Source organism: Macrobrachium rosenbergii, chromosome 1 (assembly GCF_040412425.1).
Source record: "Macrobrachium rosenbergii isolate ZJJX-2024 chromosome 1, ASM4041242v1, whole genome shotgun sequence".
Taxonomy (NCBI): Eukaryota; Metazoa; Arthropoda; class Malacostraca; order Decapoda; family Palaemonidae; genus Macrobrachium; species Macrobrachium rosenbergii.
The window spans coordinates 791177-810745 of record NC_089741.1 but is presented as its reverse complement, the minus strand read 5'-3'; the positions used below and the strand labels follow the sequence as shown (position 1 = coordinate 810745).

The window sequence follows — 19569 nt, the reverse complement described above, 5'->3', positions numbered from 1 at the left end:
TAATTTACATTTTCTCGGTTAAAAACTTTTCATAATTGACACTTTATGGCCTAAAAACTCTCCATAACTGACACTGCCTGGGCTAAAAAGACACTTTCTGGGCTAAAAACTCTCTTAACTGACACTTACTGGGCTAAAAACTCCGCATAGCTGACACCACCTGTGTTAAAAACTCTACAGTACATAGCTGACACCTTCTGTGTTAAAAACTCCCTCTCCAATTGACACACTTTGTTGGCAAAGATCTCAGTCTAACCGACTCTACCTAGGAAAAAAAAATAACACTAGGTAAAAAAAAACTGACGAAAATTACTTAAAAAAAACTAATACTATTTGATACAATAAAATTTAACCAAACTAATAAGCTTCAGGACAACAAACAAATGTTTCCCAGGGGAAAATGCTAAAAAAAAAAAAAGACCTCATATACAAAGAACTCGTAAAATGACATTTTTGAGGGCAGAAAGCTCGTAAACCCACAAACTTTGTAGCTCGAGTTCACAAACTAATACTTTGTCTGAACTAATATACTTTCTATGCAACTAACTCTCGAACTGGTACAAATAAGTTCAGACACTTTCTAGGTAAAAAAAAAAAAAAAAAAAAAAAAAACTCCTCCGAAGTGACCCAATTTCCAGGCAAAAACCTGTCAATGGAAAAAAAAAGCAAGAACACTTCCAACCAACATATCTTCTGGGCAAAAACCTCTCCCCAAACAAACACTTTTTAGGTAAAAACCTCCACTGAATTTACAACACCCTTCCTGCAAAAACATCTTCCGGAGATACATATTAAAAACCTCTCCTAAACATGCAAACTTTCCAGGCAAAAAAAAAAAGAAATATTTCGAACTGAAACACTTTTTAGGCAAATCTTGAGCATAAAACTCACGAGAAATGAAGAATTTTAACTTGGAACTCGTGAATCCTCTGAGAGATTCCCAGATTAATGGACATCCTAATCAATACTTCTCCCAAACTAAAGGAATTCTTAGCAGAAAAATCACAGGCCAACAGAATTCCTATACACAAAAGAATTGGCGTCACAGCCAAAAATATATCTAACAGAGTTTTTACCCAAAGGAATCACGAAGTAATACACTTTACAGCCAGAAAAACATTGCAAACGAAGAGAATTTTTAGTTAAAATATCCAAAATAACAGATTTTCTACCTAAAAATTAAAGGCAGACCAACAAGACTTCAAAGGCCAGATGAAAGTTACAAAAAACTAACAGTTTCTAGCAAGAACAGTACCTAAAAGACTACCAGTAAAATTCCCGAAACCAAAGCTAACCGACTTCGTGAAGACAAAATCATCAAGTTGACAAACTTCCTGAGGGCAAAACAACCTCAGACTAACTAACAGACTACATGAAAGTGAAAGGAACACACAAACATCGTAAATAAAAATATGTCACAAACTACCAAATCACCTTAGGTAGAATACACAAAAACTAGTGTACATTCTAAGACCAAAAGTACCACAAACCAAGAAACCTCCTGAATGCAAAAATATATACAAAAAAGAGAAATTCTGTAAGCAATAGCTATCATGAAGAATAAAACTTTCTCAGATTAAGTTTCACTGATTAATAGACTTTCTAAAAGTGAAAGTAGCACACAAGAACAACGTCCTAAAAGCAAGCGTGTCACAACAAACTTCTTGAATACAAAATATCAAAAGAAATTTCCCAAAAACCTCCGACAGAGAAATGTTTAATCATCACAGACTAACAGTCTTTCTAAAACCAACACCATCAGAGCCTAACAGACTTTCTAAACCAAAATCTAGCAAAAACAAAGACTTCCTGAATGAACTTGAACCAATTTCTTTCTGAATCCTGGACTTGTTTCAAACCCCAGCCAACATATCCACTGCTTTTAAACTTTGTATCAGATACTCAGATGTTAATAATAATGAAATCCTGAATTCAGTCATCGTGCACTAACAAGACAATCCCAAATGATCATAAAAAATTCACGGAGCCCTTTTTACTGTAAAGAAACGTACACAGACTATCTCAAACAGATATCGCTAACTATGACACAACAGTAAGCTCAGCTGTTAAGGTCTATCATTCACACTGAATTCGATACTTCACTGTCACGAATTCATTTCTTAACAATGAAATCCACTCTCAAAATACTTTATATATATTATAACCAACTGTCACTAACTGATTTCTGATTACTAAATTTCGATGTCACCAGCAAATTGCTGAATACCAGACCCACTGTCTTCTAGAAATCGTTTTGTGCCAAATCCTCTGTCACCACCTGACATCCGAATATCATACCCACTGTCAACAAGCAACAGCTGAATACCAGATAATCACAAACAAACACTTCCTGAATGCCCAACAAAAACCAAACTTTTTTAGTTAAGAAGTACAGTAGACCGTTACGGAAGAACCCTTTAGGAATCTGACTATTCCTTAATGATCTGCCTTTAACTATTACAAACCTTGGAGTGTTAAACTTTCCTTTGCACCAAAATTTACTATCATAACCTAACACCACGTTTATCACAACCTCTTATCATTAATATTTACGAAAACCAAACTTCCTATTAATATCCTCTAAACAACAAACTTCAACCCTTAGTTTCTCTTTCACAAAACTCTACCATCATGAAACAACAGCTTGTATTCTAAAGTATCATAAAAATAGACGTATTTAGTCCTTGATTACAAACATTGAAAACGTCGACCTCAGTTATAAAACTCCTGAAGATCTAAACCATAAACGCCTCTACACAAATCCATGACATCCATTAAGGTAAACTGGATAGTGTAAAAACAAGGATCAGGCACATTAACTGTTAAAACAATTCACAGTCTAGTGCCTTCTCAAGGAACAATGACTTAGTTAAGGCCTACCAAGACTATTTTGGAGTAATTAAAAGGCTACGCCAGTTATACACTTAAATATCCACAGAGCAACAAAATCACACCTATTATCACTTCTCAAGGTACCATGACTAAGTAAAAGCCTGCCAAGACTATTTTGGAGCAATTAAAAGGCTACCACCAGTTATATACTGGAATATCCACAGAGCAACAAAATCAAATCTCTTATTACATATTTCACCAAAGCAGTACCACCTCTACTAAAGCACCTCACACCAGGGGCATGCTTCTCCAATTCTAAGAGCCAACACACAGCTCAGTGAACCAGTACAATGATTCCATTGTTTACAAACCTTCAGAGGAAGCATGTGAACACCTGAAGTCAATGAACTATCATAAATTGACAAAGTGTTCTGTAACTTCTGTAAGAAATGGTAACTAGCATCTCCACAGGCTCTAATTCATCTAAATCTTATCAAGCTTTTCTGTGGTATATTTTCATAATAATAGTAAGCCTTCCGTTGAAAAGGTTAACCAAGACGAGGGCAACTTCCTCATCCCAATGAATGACAAGAAAATCGTCCTAAAATTCATGTTTTGCATTAAGTGAAGTCTTGATATGACCTCACACAGCCTCAAAATCCCAGCATGCCTTTAGGTAAGGTATTTGGTGAAAGTATAATAACCAATACTACAACCTTAACAATAAATATATTAAAGGCCACATTATGATACATTGTCAAAAATCCTAGTTTGTCAGTTTCAGGCCAAAGATATAAAAATTGCTCCTATTTAACACACACCCATTTCACCTAATTATTGTCTATGTAATGAACTTGCAAGTTTCTCACACACTTCTAAAAAGCCCCTTGCGGTATTTATCCCCGTTTATTTCAAGTACACGAACGGAATGTGAGCCCAAGACGAGAAAGTGTTTGGGCCCCAAGCTGGTACCCCCTTTTGGAACGACGGCATGTGTCCGAAACAGAATTAAAAGCATTGTCATAGACTTGGCCAAAGGATAACATTTTACTTTCCTAATCATTTGGTAAAGACTTACTTCAAGATCTTTTAAGACATCTGGCAGGATATAAATGACTCTGCATACTTCAAAATAATCTTGTGGGACATTGTCATGTCAAGTACTTTAGAAAAACTAACTTGTTATACTATACAGTCAATGAAATCCACCACCATAAAAAAAATTACAAATTCTGACCAAGAAAATGAAATTTTCTAATCTTGATAAATGATGTTTTACAAGTTAAAATTTTCCATATTGCATCGCCAAATTTACATCTAATTGATCAAGAAAGAGTATTTTAAACAACGAAATCTAATCATTAACTCGTAAGTGAAATATGGCAATTCAGAATAAAAATTTCCCCGAGTGAGAATTCGCACTTGAAGTCATGATATAGAATATTTTAGCATCCAGCCATACAAAGTAATTTAAGTCAGTTATCCATAATGGAAGTAACTCAGTCATATATACAAATATCTCTGAAGACAAGAGCAAATGACCCTATCCACAAATATTTAGAAGTAAATTGATCCACAGACTCTAAGGGACGAATTCTGCCAGCTGCAAAGCCAATGGCAGAATGTCTGACACATTCGAAAATACACAAATCAATAATCGGTTGTCTTTTGTATAATGTTTCTCGGTTTTCTACCAGATTAGATACAAGACATTTTTCCGTAACATAACGTAAGAGAAAGTCTTGTGTGACATCTCAAGAAAAACCACAAACAGAATGTCGAAATGTCTAAACATCGTAGATTTCCTGACACGTTATCCATAGAAAAAATGAAATGGGTGTTTCTTGACCATTACATATCCGTACAAAATTCAGTCTCACTATGCCAGATCATAGGACAATCAAGCATTTCCTTAAGTACAAATACAGTCGTGAGATGAACGTAAAACTAAGGCTAGTCTCAGGGGTAACCTTATCCCCCAACCCCGCTTCGACTCCCTGTACATACGGCTTTCTTACAATATTTGAAAGCGTCTACCACTCTTCAGCAGTACTGGAGTACATCTGGAAAGCATATAAGGGAAGTACATCAAATGCTTTTCCCATCTCGCCAATCAGCTGTCAGCTTAGAAAAACGGCTCTCTGACCGGCCTCGAAACTGATAACAGATTGGTTACCTCCTGCCGAGCGGCCACTCCCTCCACGGGGCACTGCAATGCCGACTCCAAGGAGTCCTTTATTTTGAATATTTCCAGATTTCTATCTACAATTTTTCCAGTTTTCTATCTACACAATGTATATACATAAGGGCTTCTGTACTTCAACTACAGTAATTCAGACAGATTTCTTTAAGCTGCTCAGGCTTATAGATTATGTTTAAAGACACTGCTCTAGGTCTCACTTGTCCCTTGTCAAAAACTGAGAGGAGATAAAACTCGCAATTTGGATCGTGGCATTCAACATTTAGTGCTTAAAATTTACGAAGCAAAATTGAGAATTCATTTCAGAATTTGTTGAACGCAAATAACCTAACACCCAAGGTTTTACCCCAGTTTTACTCCTTGACAAAAGTTCTAAGTATCTGTGATCATCACCCAACTAAACAGAAAAGAACAGCCACGAATGAGATTCTTAAGGTTGAAGGTAAGATTGAAGATATTCAGAGCATTAAGACGAAACAGCAAAAGCATCCCAATAGTAAACAGGTTGTATCTAGTTATCTAGTTATTCAAGACACCTAAAGAAAAGTGTCTAGCGTGTATTGAACTGCAAAGCGTGTACAGTGGAAAGGAAGGCTTCATTCAGCAGTGGATTTCAAGAAGCATGTCAAAACGTCAGCAAAACAAACTGATCAGGACTGTTTTAATAATGCATTAGAGGAAGCTTCAGAGTATATGTAAAATGTACAGGGTCTCTTCAGCAAACACTGAAATTTCGTTAAGATACAGTGATGTGCAGAGAGAGAGAGAGAGAGAGAGAGAGAGAGAGAGAGAGAGAGAGAGAGAGAGAGAGAGAGAGAGAGAGAGAAATTTCTAAATCATACATATTAATTTACAAAAATATTTCGTTCCCCTTTCTGTAGCAAACAACACTGGAAAGAATTATTACAATTCCAAAAATCTGCAAGTTTTCAACAATAATTAAGGCCCTCTAAAGTCGTGCCACGGACAAATTAACAATACCTTTGGCAAAGTGATGGCTAAGAGACTTTATGAGAACTGAGCAGAAAAATAGAAACACAGAAGTCCCTGTACAACAAAAATGTACAATTTATACACGGACTTTTCCCAATGTCTAATCAAGTTACATTTTAAGTTTAGAGCTAATTGCAATTGATAACGTTACTAAATTTAAATGGGAATTGTAAGAAACATTTTGATACAAGAGTGAAAAATTATGAATTACACCTTAAACCTAAAAAATATAAATAAGTAATTTCCTATATGTCAAGACACTGTAGCATCAAGAGATCCTAAATTTACGAAACCTATAAATCCTAACTTATAGAATATTATGTTTAAAGTTCATTTTCGTTTATAAAACCAAAAACATCTCGAATATTTCCATCACAAAACATAACTACAAACATTTACTGAAATAACTGTTCATAAGCCAAGGCAAAACCATTAAAATTTCACCTTTTTATAACTATGACTATAATCATAACTACATAACTACTTATATGGCTTCATATAATCCAACAACAACTAAATAACTTCACTTTTACTTCTAATCAGTTCCGTTTAAGTCTTGTCACATTTCGTCGCCTATTTTCCTTGGCTAAATCTTAACCTAACTTTCCTCCTTTCATAGACAATTAACATCTTCGTGAGAACCATAAAGTTAACCCCACCCACCACCTTGTTGTCACTCATGGCAGTAATCATCCGGTAGACCATCTCACTATCAGCTCCTTGACGGGGAGCAAACGCTGGTCCCCGAGGTAATGAGGCCAACACGTTACCAACTGTGCTAGCCAGAAAGAGCTAGGTATTACTTGGCTGTCTAGTGAAACAGCTTAATAATAATAGATGACTGGTTAATACTTAAAAGGATTTCAGTCCTGCTAGAAAATATACTTGCCAATACAACATTAACAAGTGTGGACCTTTCTCTTCACTGAGTTAGCTTAATGATTCTACCTGAAATACCCTTATTGATACCAACCTTCCCTTCAACTTACTCTTTTAATCTTGAGTTGTCTTGGTAGTTCATATGCCAAGATCACCATTTTCTACAATACTATAAACCTCTTAAGCAGCACTTGTTAACAACAGAAAACTAAGCACCCTTGGATTTTGGGTTTAAGTGCCTAAAATCCCAACCTTCAATGTGAGTTTCGGTATCAACAATACCAAAGTCCCCTTAAGATATTACCAACAGTTTGGAACCAACACATGCCAACCGTGCCCCTTGAGGTATTACTCACAATTTAGAACCAACAAATGCCAACAGTGCCCCTTTAAGATATTACACATAATATGGAACCTTCAAATGCCAACGATGACCCTTAAGATATTACTGACAATTTGGGACCTTCAAATGCCAACAGTGTCTTGATATATGCCATGAAAATAATGCTCTTCTTAAGACTCTCTGCAGTAATTACAGTACTAATTTTTAATCAGTTTATGTTTAATGTTTAGCAAGATGCATTATTTTCATGGCAACATTTGTACAAATTCAATAGCCTATCATTTAAACACTTTAAAACTGAGATAACTTTGTTTGTCAAATCTGGGTAAAATTTAATTAACTATATCCTGAATATTTCCTATCCTGGATTGTACACATGTCAGATATCTCTTTTATATCAAACCAACCCTTCAAGACCTAGACACTAGTACATACTACAACAAACTATGATATAGGCTTCGAGGGTTGAAAAGGAAGATATAACTAAGTCCCTACCGGATATAACTACGTCCCTACCATATAGAACTAGTTTGACGGTATTTATAAGCTATATACACAGAAAAACTGTTAGTAATCAACTGGAATTTTGTCATATTTCATCTGTTCTATGTGGGCAAAGCTTCATAGGTTCTACGTCCCTAAATCATCCCTAAAAACCACAAAGAGATTTCTATAAAACATCGGTGAGCTTGTTCTTTGTAAGTATTGTACTAGTTAACAGCTAGTATGAACTCTCAAAGTTAATTAGAATTACCTATGATTAACCTAACCAAATAAAAATTAAGGAAAAATGTGGCTTGGGCTGTGAGACTGCCAAACACCTGATATCATGGCATTGCTGTAATATTTAGACATACTGGATTACCTGACATCAGAACATTACACTTAATATTCATCCCGAACTGCCTAGCAGCTGATATTCTCCTGAGAATTTTATGATGAAAAATGTACAGTACCTGATCCAAACAGTATTCTCTTGTGACTGATATTAGACTGAATGGGTTTATGAATCAGAAACATATTGAGCCACAAGCTGGCTGATATAAAGTGAAAGGATACTCTGATAAACTCTTTCCTAATGTGTTCTAATCCACATGACCGATTTAAACTAATAGGATATTTAGATAAACTGTTTCCTAATGTGTCCTAATTCACATGAAGGCTGCTATTAAACATATAGGACACTTGGACAAATGTTCTGAACTGTCTTTCAATATAAACACGTAAGAAATTTAATTGAACTTTGTCCATCCTAAACCATACATAGCTGCCACTAAGTTGAAGAGAAATAAAGTAGAAACTGTGTATCCTGAACCATATTTAACTATCTAACAGCAAGATAGCTAACTGACCGTTCACTACCATTAAAATAATGATTAAATTGAGCATTTATAAAGTTTAGTAAAAAAAAAAGGTACTGAAGAATGCTTCTTTTAGTAGAATCTTGTAATATTCCTTCGGATTTCTAATATTCCACTTGCCAAATGTAGAACTTCTGTAAAAAGGAGTACAAATTTATCATCTCACGTAAACTTCGAAATGCATTTGCTTACAAGGAATTAAACTCAAGTACTTAACTACAGCCGGACCCCAGGCTTCCTGTACCTGGGCCCCTATTATTCATGGGGGCTCACAATGACAAGGTACCATCTCCACTGTTGAATAAGGGACATATCACTGAACTTTATTTGCTAACAGTTGCAGTAAATGTTTATTTCATGTCAAAGTTTTGACAGCAAAGTAAATTTTACTGAAAACTAGCAGTATCTTTTACGTCAATTCAGATTAGCAAAATGAAAATTATATTTGCATTTGATTGAATTTATTATTATTATTGTTGTTGTTGCTGCTGTTATTACTACTTTGGTCTGGTTGTTGACCATGACCATTCAACAATTGCACATAGTTTGGAGATATTTTTTGGTAACCAAGAATGTCCCATCCCTCTTTAACCTATCTTAAAAATCCTCCAGGCACAGTTTCAGAAAAGAAATCTACTTATCATACTGTAATTGTCCAAAACAAAACCATGTAATATATATTATACACTGGAACTAACCCATAACTATTGGAAAAATGGTGGATAAACTAAACTAGTCTTACAGAACGTGAAGAATGCACTGACACACTATGTCACAATTTCATTCTGTCATTCGTCCCAACCCAAAACTTTTAACTGCTTTACCTTGAATTTCTGCAAAATCTACCTCTAAGACTGTAAATTTGTAACCATCTGTACAACTATATCTAATTCAGTTATAAATTCCATAAAATATGTCACATTGCATGGTCATTCAACACCTACCTTTATTACAGTACTACAAAGTTCTTTGTATTATTTTCTTCATAATTCGTAGACTACTCCATTAAAGAAGTTCAAGGATGTAGACCACATGAAAAAACGAGATATTAGCTAATGTCATAATTGAAAATCGAGGTTTTCTTGCTTGTAAAGTAGAAAAATATGGACACCATTACCTATAACCAGGCATCAAGCTTCTTATACACAGGTCTCTATAACTAAGAGGGACAGTTGGGTTCTCTGTAAACAATCTGTGAGCTTTCATATCCAAACATTGACTTCAGTTACTCCAACCATGTAAATTCGGTCCAGTTGACATTTCCGGGTCATGACATAGCTTCTATAGTTTTGCTTTATCCTAGACTCTAGAGTAGCTCGGTTCACCCATTACTTTCCCTAAAATTTATCATTTTAAGTCTGAAAATAGTATCCAAATTTCTCCCCATCTAGAAAAATGAGCCGCCTATATGTTGAGCTAGTTAGTATTCTTATACTGTATAGGCCTGTTTTCCCCCAATGGAATTTAAACAGTCAAAATAGTCAATCAGAATCTAAGAAGCTATGCCGTACATTAACTTTATTCACTTATTACATACATTATAGTTGGCACATAGCCCCGCATATTACACACTTGGTTATGATGAATTACAAGGTATACTGTTTCGTGGACAGTTTGTGCTCAGGTTTCGTACTACTGTGAACATCTATTTAGGATGCATTAGTGCTAAAATGGGTTTTTGTCCACTGAAATGAAATTTTACTCAGTTGTTAATGATATACCTTGAAATTATTCCTTCAACATTTAAATTCCCCAGGCCAAACAGCAGTTCTATATCAGAATTTTAGTGCACTGCATTAGGAATACTATATGCACTTACAGAATGGTACCACTCACTAACCAAATCAAATAAGAATCAAATAAGAAAACTACAAGACAAATATCTTAAATATTGTCACAGTACCAGTTTACTTAACATTCTTAGTTTTCAAGACCACATTCTACTCTACAAAGCATGACCAAACTTCCCTGGGACCTTCAAGTAGAAATTTCTTCCTTTTACAATATGTACTTCACTGTTACAATTTTTCCATTAACATTACTCTCCACGATTTATATAGGTAAGTAAATTCTCTTCAAATGAATTATTTCTTGATATTGTACTTTTGAAAATAATTGTATTAAAATACGCTATCCTTATAAGTTACTACAGAATAGAACACACTATCATGTTTCATGTACTTCTCAAAACCTCTAACTGACTATCATGGTTGGCCTGTTGTTCAAAACAATCAGTTTACTATTTTTACCTGGTGCTCACAGAGAACAGAGGCGCTCTACAAACTGCCCAAGATTTAACTTCAAATACTCATTCAAATATGGTTTTTCAAAGGCCTCACATTTACACCAAATGAGTACAACTATTCTTGTGTTATCAAGGCCTTAAAAGACCATACATTTACACCAACTCAGTACAAAAGTTCTAGTGTTATCAAGGCCTTAAAAGGCCTCTCATTTACAACAAATCAGCACATATGTTCCAATGTTATCATGGCCTTAAAAGCCCTCACATTTACACCAAATTAGTACATATGTTCCAATGTTGTCAAGGCCTTAAAAGGACTCACATTTGCACCAAATCTGTACAAAAGTGCTAGTGTTATCAAAGCCTTAAAAGGCCTCTCATTTACACCAAATCAGTACAAAAGTTCTAGTGTTATCAAGGCCTTAAAAGGCCTCACATTTACACCAAATCAGTACAAAAGTTCTAGTGTTACCAAGGCCTTAAAAGGCCTCTCATTTACATCACATCAGTACATAAGTTCTAGTGTTTTCAAGGCCTCAAAAGGCCTCTCATTTACACCAAATCAGTACAACAGTTCTAGTTTGTCAAGGCCTTACCTTTACTAGCCGTGAATCCAGATGATAACAGGACTTGGTTTACTCAAGCAACACTTCTGTTTGTGGTACTGACTGATCCAGATGATAAACAAGCCTTGGTTTGCACTTCTGTTTGTAGTACTTGCTATCTCCTAGTCTGCTCAGCCTAAAAGGAAAATGTCTAATCAGATTCTGTTGATGTCCGTTCAAGCCACTGCCTGCCATCTAAAAGGTACTAAAATCCTTGTAACTTTTATCTTATTATATCTAAAGCTCTCAATTTTCAAATGACATTATCACTACCCTGTTGATTTCCCTTAAATTTATTTTTTTTATAGCAATCAGTGTCAAGTACCTAAAGTCATTCTTGTCTAAAGTTCGTAGTTTACTAAATAAAGCTAATTAATCCAGCTTTTTAAGACTAGCTGTGCCATTTCGATTACTTGTACTTTCATGGATTTATATGTCTGAGTTCTCTTTAATCGAGAGTTGGGGAATAGCCATACACTTTATAGACGAAATTACTATCCATTACAGTATAGCTGTCACTATATTATTATTTCATACTCTTTGAACAGTCCATAACCCCAATGAAATCTCCTTTAAACTCGACTTCCAGTTGTTTTCACTCAGATATATGACGAACTCGAATATTTTTTTTACTGTACTGCAAATACCATCTCTGATTCTTGATGGTCCTACCAATCAGGGTATAATAAAGCTCTCCATGCCGCTACTTTTTCATTTAAATTCGTAAAATAAGGAATAATCTAAAGGTGTTACTCACTACTAGTGGTCTCCTAAAAAGATGAAAAACAATTTATACCACCAAATGCTTCAATACTCACCTTTGATAACCATTTGTCACATTCCTTTCCTCTTGCATTGGTTTTTGGGAGGCTCTCCAGTTAGCCCTCAATTGGTTTATGAGAAGGGTCCTCTCGCCAGCTTTTGGAAATAGTTTTCTTGATAAACTACTACTCCTCTTGTAATTTTCGAATCTCCTAAGTTTCTCGGCCAACTTACAAGATAGTCTGGTGTCCTGTGCTTGAAAAATTAGAGGCAGACTGAAGCAGTTTCGATGCAGACTGAAGCAGTTTCGATGCAAACTAAAGCTATTTCGATGCAAACGGAAGCCATTTCGATGCAAACGGAAGCCATTTCGATGCAAAACTGAAGCAGTGTCGACGCAAACAAACTATTTCAATGCAAACTGAAGCGGTGTCGATGCAAACTGAAGATTTTAGATGCAGACTGAAGCAGTTTCGATGCAAACTGAAGCCCTTTCAATTTAAACTGAAGCCCTTTCGATGTAAACTGAAGCAGTTTCGATGTAAACTGAAGCAGTTTCGATGCAAACTGAAGCAGTTTCGATGCAAATGAAGTCATTTCGATAAATCAACAAAGTAAATTTAATACAGCCCTGTTCGTTTCCACACAATTCACAACACTAAAGTTGCTTTATATTCTCAAGACAATTTCAACGCATCAACATTATCTATTAGAAGTAGAATGAAGATTTTACATAATGCAAATATCGAGTGGGCTTTACAACTCTCGCAACTCAATTGTTAACTGTTCAATATTGTGCTCTTAATTCAATATATACTGACAAGATGTTAGCCTGACGTTGGAACTGAAATATAAAGCTTAGGCAAAAGGGCAAGTGCTAGGACCCATGAGGTCATTTGGCACTGAAAGGTAAAGTGAAAGTAAAGGAGGTTTAATCAAAGGTGTAACAGGAGGAAAACCTCGCACTTGCACTATGAAACCATCGTCAGGTGAGGGTGGAAGAAAGAGAATATGGGCGGGGGTACAGTAAAGGGAATAAAATGGGTTGCAGCTAGGAGCCGAAGGGTGTTAAGAACCCAAAAGTAGCCTAATGCTTACGGTCCACCGCGTGAGATGCACTGATGGCTTATAGCTTAACGTACTGATTGCACGAATCTAAGCTCCTGTTATAATTAAATGACACTGATTTCCCGGTTCTAATTAACTATTAAATTAAAAGTACGATATAAGACTCTTAATGTTGCTTTAGCGATGAATATTTCAAAGCAGTACATTGCCAAGAAAAGATATCGCAATTGCTTTGCTTTTAACAAAGAAAAGTACCTTCAACATTCACTCCCCCTTCTATTAGTGAGCAGGTAACTTGATAATTGACCTACTTACCCAACTACATTTGACTGTATCGAATTTTCTTTATGGGTGTATTGAAACGACTCGCACTGAAACTACCGTAGGCCTTGAATCGAAGAACTGTCTGTAAACAAACAAACAAAAAAAAAAAAAAATGAATGACATTAGTCACGTATTAGGAAAGAAAAGTTTGATACAAATAATTACACCTGAATAGGTCTACATGTAGAGATGGGGTACTTTGCTATATATTTCCTCAAGACACATCTCTGGTTCACTGAAAATGAAAGACTGTAGTTTGTTAGATAGCAGTAAACAAAACTGAGCTATTATTCACATTCATCCCAGCCCTGGTTATAAACTTCTCTCTTTATGACATCTTACAGGTGGACGAAACATCCGAAACATTAAAAAAAAGCCTTCAGTTATGTCCATCACAACAGACAATTTTTATTCCGTTACGTTTTTTCAGATATACAACACGATCTTGGCTTTCTCTGATAGTTCAGAATCTACATACGACTGACGAATTCTAACAGAATGGTAGGCAGTGCCTTTCCTTCATTAAATACTTTTAAAATACCTTTTTAGTATCATAAATGTCAAGATTTATCAGTTTTCATCGCAATTATTTAACGTAATGAAAAGAAATCAAGTATGTACATAGGTATGTGTATATATATACAGTATATATATAATATATATACATACACATACATATATACACGTACATATATGTAAATGTGTATATATATATCGAATACACATATATACATATGTATACACGCATACGTCTGTATGTATGTACGTATATACAGTATAATTTTGACAAGTTAAATTTAGAGGCACTCTTCTGCAATCAGGCTCATGGATTCGTTGAAGGCATCCTGTACCGTCCAGAAACAGCCTAATCCACTAGCTAAGTACAACAAATCCAGTTCCCAAAAGAAGACCATTCTGGTAAAAGATTTTAACTAATATAAACTAAAATTCTACCATCATATATTTCACCCCAAAATCCACCTCACCCCCCTTCTGACCAAATACACCTTTAACATGTTTCTTGAAACGTTCACTTACACATTTACTGTCAACCTTTTAAACATTCATATTGAAATTCGACATTTTCCCTTAAACGCTTTATTAAGGAATACTAAGAATTGTATTTAAGAATAATTACCGACTGGAAACTAGTATTGACAGTTTACCCAAGCTGCAGTTTGAAACAGTCACGAAAAGAAGACAGTTCTCTATCTAGAATGCTTGTTACACAAATGAGGGTCGGCACCCGGATTTTTACCTATTTATTAATTTTAATTTGTTTTTCCTTTTTCAATAAGTCAGTGGCCCCTGTGGTGGGATTGTTCCACATGGATAGGGTTCATCTTCTGAATAATAATAATAATAATAATAATAATAATAATAATAATAATAATAATAATAATAATAATAATAATAATAATAATAATAATAATATTTATTCGACACCACCACAGACAGCGAATTCCATTTATGCAAATTACCTTCATTTACCAAACCCTAAACGCAAGGTTACGACAGGTGGTCTAAAATACCTTTCTGAACCTTGACACAAGATCCCAAAGGATTTTTCTGTTTCAGAATTTAAGAAATTACCACAGGAATGAAAAAAAAAAATCTGGTTTAGTATTTTTCACATGTAGGCTACACAATTTACCCTCTATATTTAAGCTACAGATATCAGCACAATAATAACGCTAATTGTTAATTGCAGATCTGCCTTGATATCGGCTGGTCAAGTTTGCAAGCATTCGTTCAAAACTACCTGAAAACATTTTTACATCGTTCAATTTACGCATACCGAAAGCCATTTCTAAAAAACCAACTCCATATTGAGATTAAAATTCTAATACGCCCATTTTGGAACCAACTGTATAACGAGAACGCATTTAATTTCACAGGTACCACGGTCTACGCACGTTACAAATTTGCACGTAACTCACGATTAGCTGCATTAGTTTTGTTTTAAATAAGTACTTACTTATTCCTTACTAAAGTACACGTAATTACAAATATAGAGTCAACACATTCACAGTTTTACAAATGCCACTGTCTTACACTTTATCGAAAACAAAACTGACAGAGGTCTTAAAAAATTTATAACCGCTGAACCTGAAAGTTAAAACGGTGGCATATACTTCAAATGAAATTGCAGCATACATTATACGTGTCAAGTCTCACTCCGCTTTCAACGAAGGACTGAAATCTTACAAAACTGATCTAGGCTCACAAACACTGAATAATATATATCGTGTGGGAAGGTTGCGTTAACTAATATCTATCACTGATTAGGCAAAGAGTATCCATAGAATGACTTACCACCTTTAGAAGTCGATTACACCAAAAACTATGACAAGATGTTTAGTAAACATCAACCTAACATTTCAGGATCTGAAATGGACACTCGCTCACCCATTCAGTATGAAATAAGCGGGAAATATCTTCGTTCACCTTTCCATTTCAGGACCTGAAATGGACACTCGCTCACGCATCCAGTATGAAAAAAAAAAAAAAAAAAAAAAAAAAACGGCAAATATCTTCGCTCACCTTTCCATTTCAGGATCTGAAATTGACACTCGCTCACTCATTCAGTATGAAAAAAAACGGCAAATATCTTCGTTCACCTTTCCAATTCAGGATCTGAAATGGACACTCGCTTACTCATTCAGTATGAAAAAACGGCAAATATCTTCGTTCACCTTTCCATTTCAGGATCTGAAACGGACACTCTCTCACTCCTCCAATAGGATATTAACGGTAAATACCTTCGTTAGCCATAAAAGCCGATGAAATGAACAAAGAACTCCAGGAAAGTCACTCAAATCGACAGTCTTCCTCGCGCCAGGAACAGCAGTAGACTGCCGTAACCTGGTGCCAGCCAGCCGAAAAACGAACAAGGATTCTTAAGAAACTGTACAGTTCCTTCAAGCGCTTGTTAAGTCACGGCTAAAATATGGTAGTGCCCTATTTTTGCTTGGGATATTTGAACTATTAGACTAACGCTGAACAAAACTTAAGGTTCCTCAAGGTCAGAGATATGTGGGAAATTATTTTTTTTTACTTCAAGAGATATATCTTCGAAATAAGTAAATAAATGGGTCTTCGGCTAGGCTAAAAATAAAAAAAAAATACGTAATTTCAGCCATATACCGAACACGTACATCTCTCAGCATAGACACATGTAAATACACATAATGTTAAGTACGAGCATAAACATATAATTACATATAATTAACATATAATTAAACGTACATATACATTTCTAGAGACCTATATATTAGTAAAAGTGAAGGACACATCTCAATACAGAAGAACCATTCTATATTATGCGCAATCAGAATTATAAAATAAACAGAAAAATGGTTCGGGCATATACTACACTGTCAAAGCGAACGGGTTTCTGCTGCCAAATGTTGCCTCGTGAACGTTTCAGCCTTACTTGTTAAAAGCCAGGTTCCGATAAGTTTGTTGATATCAAACAGTCTTGACAGCAGTTTTTTTTTTATTATTTTACATGGGCAAAAACCCTCTTTTACCTTAGTTATGTTATATAGATTGGATCCTCAATACCCCTTCAGTTTCGGCATGAAGTTTCATATATATATATATATATATATATATATATATATATATATATATATATATATATATATAACAAAATATTTTGGTTCAAGTGTTCCCTATGAGCCTACAGTTCAGTAAAATAATGTTTATACCCTTTAAATCTTCAAATCAATCCAATGATGGAAGAGACTGGAATGTATCTATGTACTGATTCCAGAATCTAAAAAATATATATATACATTTTTCGTATCATTTACACCAGTTTATGCAAAAGAACAGAAAACGATATTTAATCTGAACGAAAGAAAACTAAGTTGTACCCGTGGCTAAACTAAGACGTTTGCTAGAAAATATAACAAGTTTGCATTCTGTTTATTCTCTAACTAGAGCGTTTATTCAAGTTCTAGGAATAATTGACAGTATAAATACATTATTCTTTTATGTTTATATAAACTCTAACGCCTACGTGAGCAACGCTTCCAAGATGCAAATCTGCTAAAACGAAAGTGCTGTTTATTTTCCTTTTTTCCACAAACAGAAATAAAGCAAACTCAGTGAAAACGGGAATGCATTTAACATCTGGACATTACCAGAACATGGGAGCTGTGATAAATCTAGACATATCTCGCGAAACATCTATAAACTCTAGTGCAATGGCAAACTGATCATTGCCAGAGTGTCTGTATATCCCTTTCAACTTTCTCTTCTCGAACGCGTGAAGCTGCAAAAACCTTTGTTTACAGACACGAGGTTGTGAGCTGACTAAGTCTGGCCAGAGACAGAATAGAGCTGGCAATTCAGAGAAAGGACATCTGGCATGAACACTGGATCTTGAGTCATAATGATGTATGCACATAGGGAAACGACACGAACCCCATCTACCTGTGAATGACAACCTAATCCCTGACCTAAGTCATATAAGGGCCTCATCGAAGGAAGAAGAGTGAGAGACACACCTTCCCCTTCCATTCCCGCCTCCTTCAGAGAGCCATGCCCTACCTCGTGGTCCCATCTTGCATGGACCCTTAGTATTCTTCCCAGTGAAGCCCTTAGCCCTCCTCCGCCGCCATTACCCTCACTGAAGCCACCTCTTCTACGAGGTAAAGTGATCTGTTGCAAAGGTTCTTCCAGTCAATCACACTGTTTGAATTCTCATACTAAATTCCTATTTCCATTTCTATGTGCCAGTATTTCCATATCAACCTTGTCTTGTTAGGGGAGTGTTACGTAAATGCCTGTGTTTAAATAATTATGTAAAATCGTGTGTTCAAGGCTTCTTTGTCACCCTCTGTGTTCGCCTTGTCCTATGCATATTTTACTGTGTCTTTACTGGCTTTTGATTCATAAATCTCTCCATTTACAGAGGGTTTGTTAGCTGTGGAAATCTCTCTTGACTGTGCCTTGTATCAGCATCGTCACACCGAGGGATATATCTTCAAGTGTTCCCAGCAATAATTAACCTCTCAGGCCTTGCCTGCCTGATTAGTCCATTTCATCTTCTGATCATTTCGTGTAAATACACATAATTTTAAACTTACCCTAAAGTGTTTACTTACAACTCCCTTGTGAGTAGATCCCTTAGCTCAGTTAAAATTCCCCCTTTCCCTTATTTTTTACTATTTCCTGAATCAACAGCAGTCAGATTTTATAAAAAAAAATCGAGGTAAGTAACGAAATCATTCATTTAGAGTCTATATCTGGCTCATGATAAGCATTTCCCCAGGTTAAATCATAAAAATGGCGATCGAGCCTTAGATCTTGCAAGCAATGTTGCAGAATTGAACCTTCCCCCTTGCAACTTGCCCTATCAGCGAGTATCGAAGCTAGGCTGGGTGCAAGACAAAGAAACGAACCTTTAGTGTAAAATCCGCAAGTGCACAGTCAAGGAATTCCACACAGTGAGTATTTTTATTTCATGTTAGGATAGGAGGTGAAATTGTGACTGAAAATAGCAATAGGGAAACGTTAGGCACGTGCATGTAATCCAGTCATCAAGAAGAGAGAGTTAGTATCTGTTACACAAGTTTTGAAAGCCCCTGCATGAGGGCCTGCATGTTTTTCACATAGAATTACAAAGTGTTGAAAAAAGGAAATGGTGCGTGTATTTCCTCCTTGTGTTATCCAGACAATTTGTCGTCTTGGAATAGCTAGGCACATGTTTTAGATCCCACGGGGGTCAATCAGTAAAATTTCCGTATTGCTAGTAGCAGTGGGAGGGAAGCTGGAGCTTCGTCTGGTTCCTCTAGTTTTACACCATGTACATTTTCAATGTTTATTTTATCGAGGTAATAAACAATTATATTAATAAAAAATTATGATAAAAATTTATGCAAATTCTCATAAAAATACTGGTGCTATAGGGGATTTGGATTTATTGTTGTCGGTTAATCATACTT

General features: G+C 35.5%; 1 long non-coding RNA gene across 4 annotated transcripts in view; it reads right to left on the bottom strand.

Annotated features, from left to right (window-relative positions):
• The window catches only part of LOC136843583 (uncharacterized), a 17579-nt gene extending 1092 nt beyond the window's left edge, over nt 1–16487 (bottom strand). Inside the window, exons 1-5 of one of the 4 annotated variants that reach the window (XR_010856498.1) lie at nt 16375–16487; nt 13604–13694; nt 12277–12787; nt 11450–11594; nt 1–8742 (exon numbers count right to left, since the gene is read on the bottom strand). The exon at nt 1–8742 is cut by the window's left edge and continues 1092 nt beyond it. This is a non-coding gene — a long non-coding RNA (uncharacterized lncRNA). Of the gene's footprint in view, nt 8743–11449; nt 11595–12276; nt 13695–16156; nt 16282–16308 lie in introns of those variants that run through there. The other 3 variants (XR_010855208.1, XR_010855851.1, XR_010857122.1) reach the window with 3 other exon arrangements.
• Nucleotides 16488–19569: the final 3082 nt, after the last annotated feature.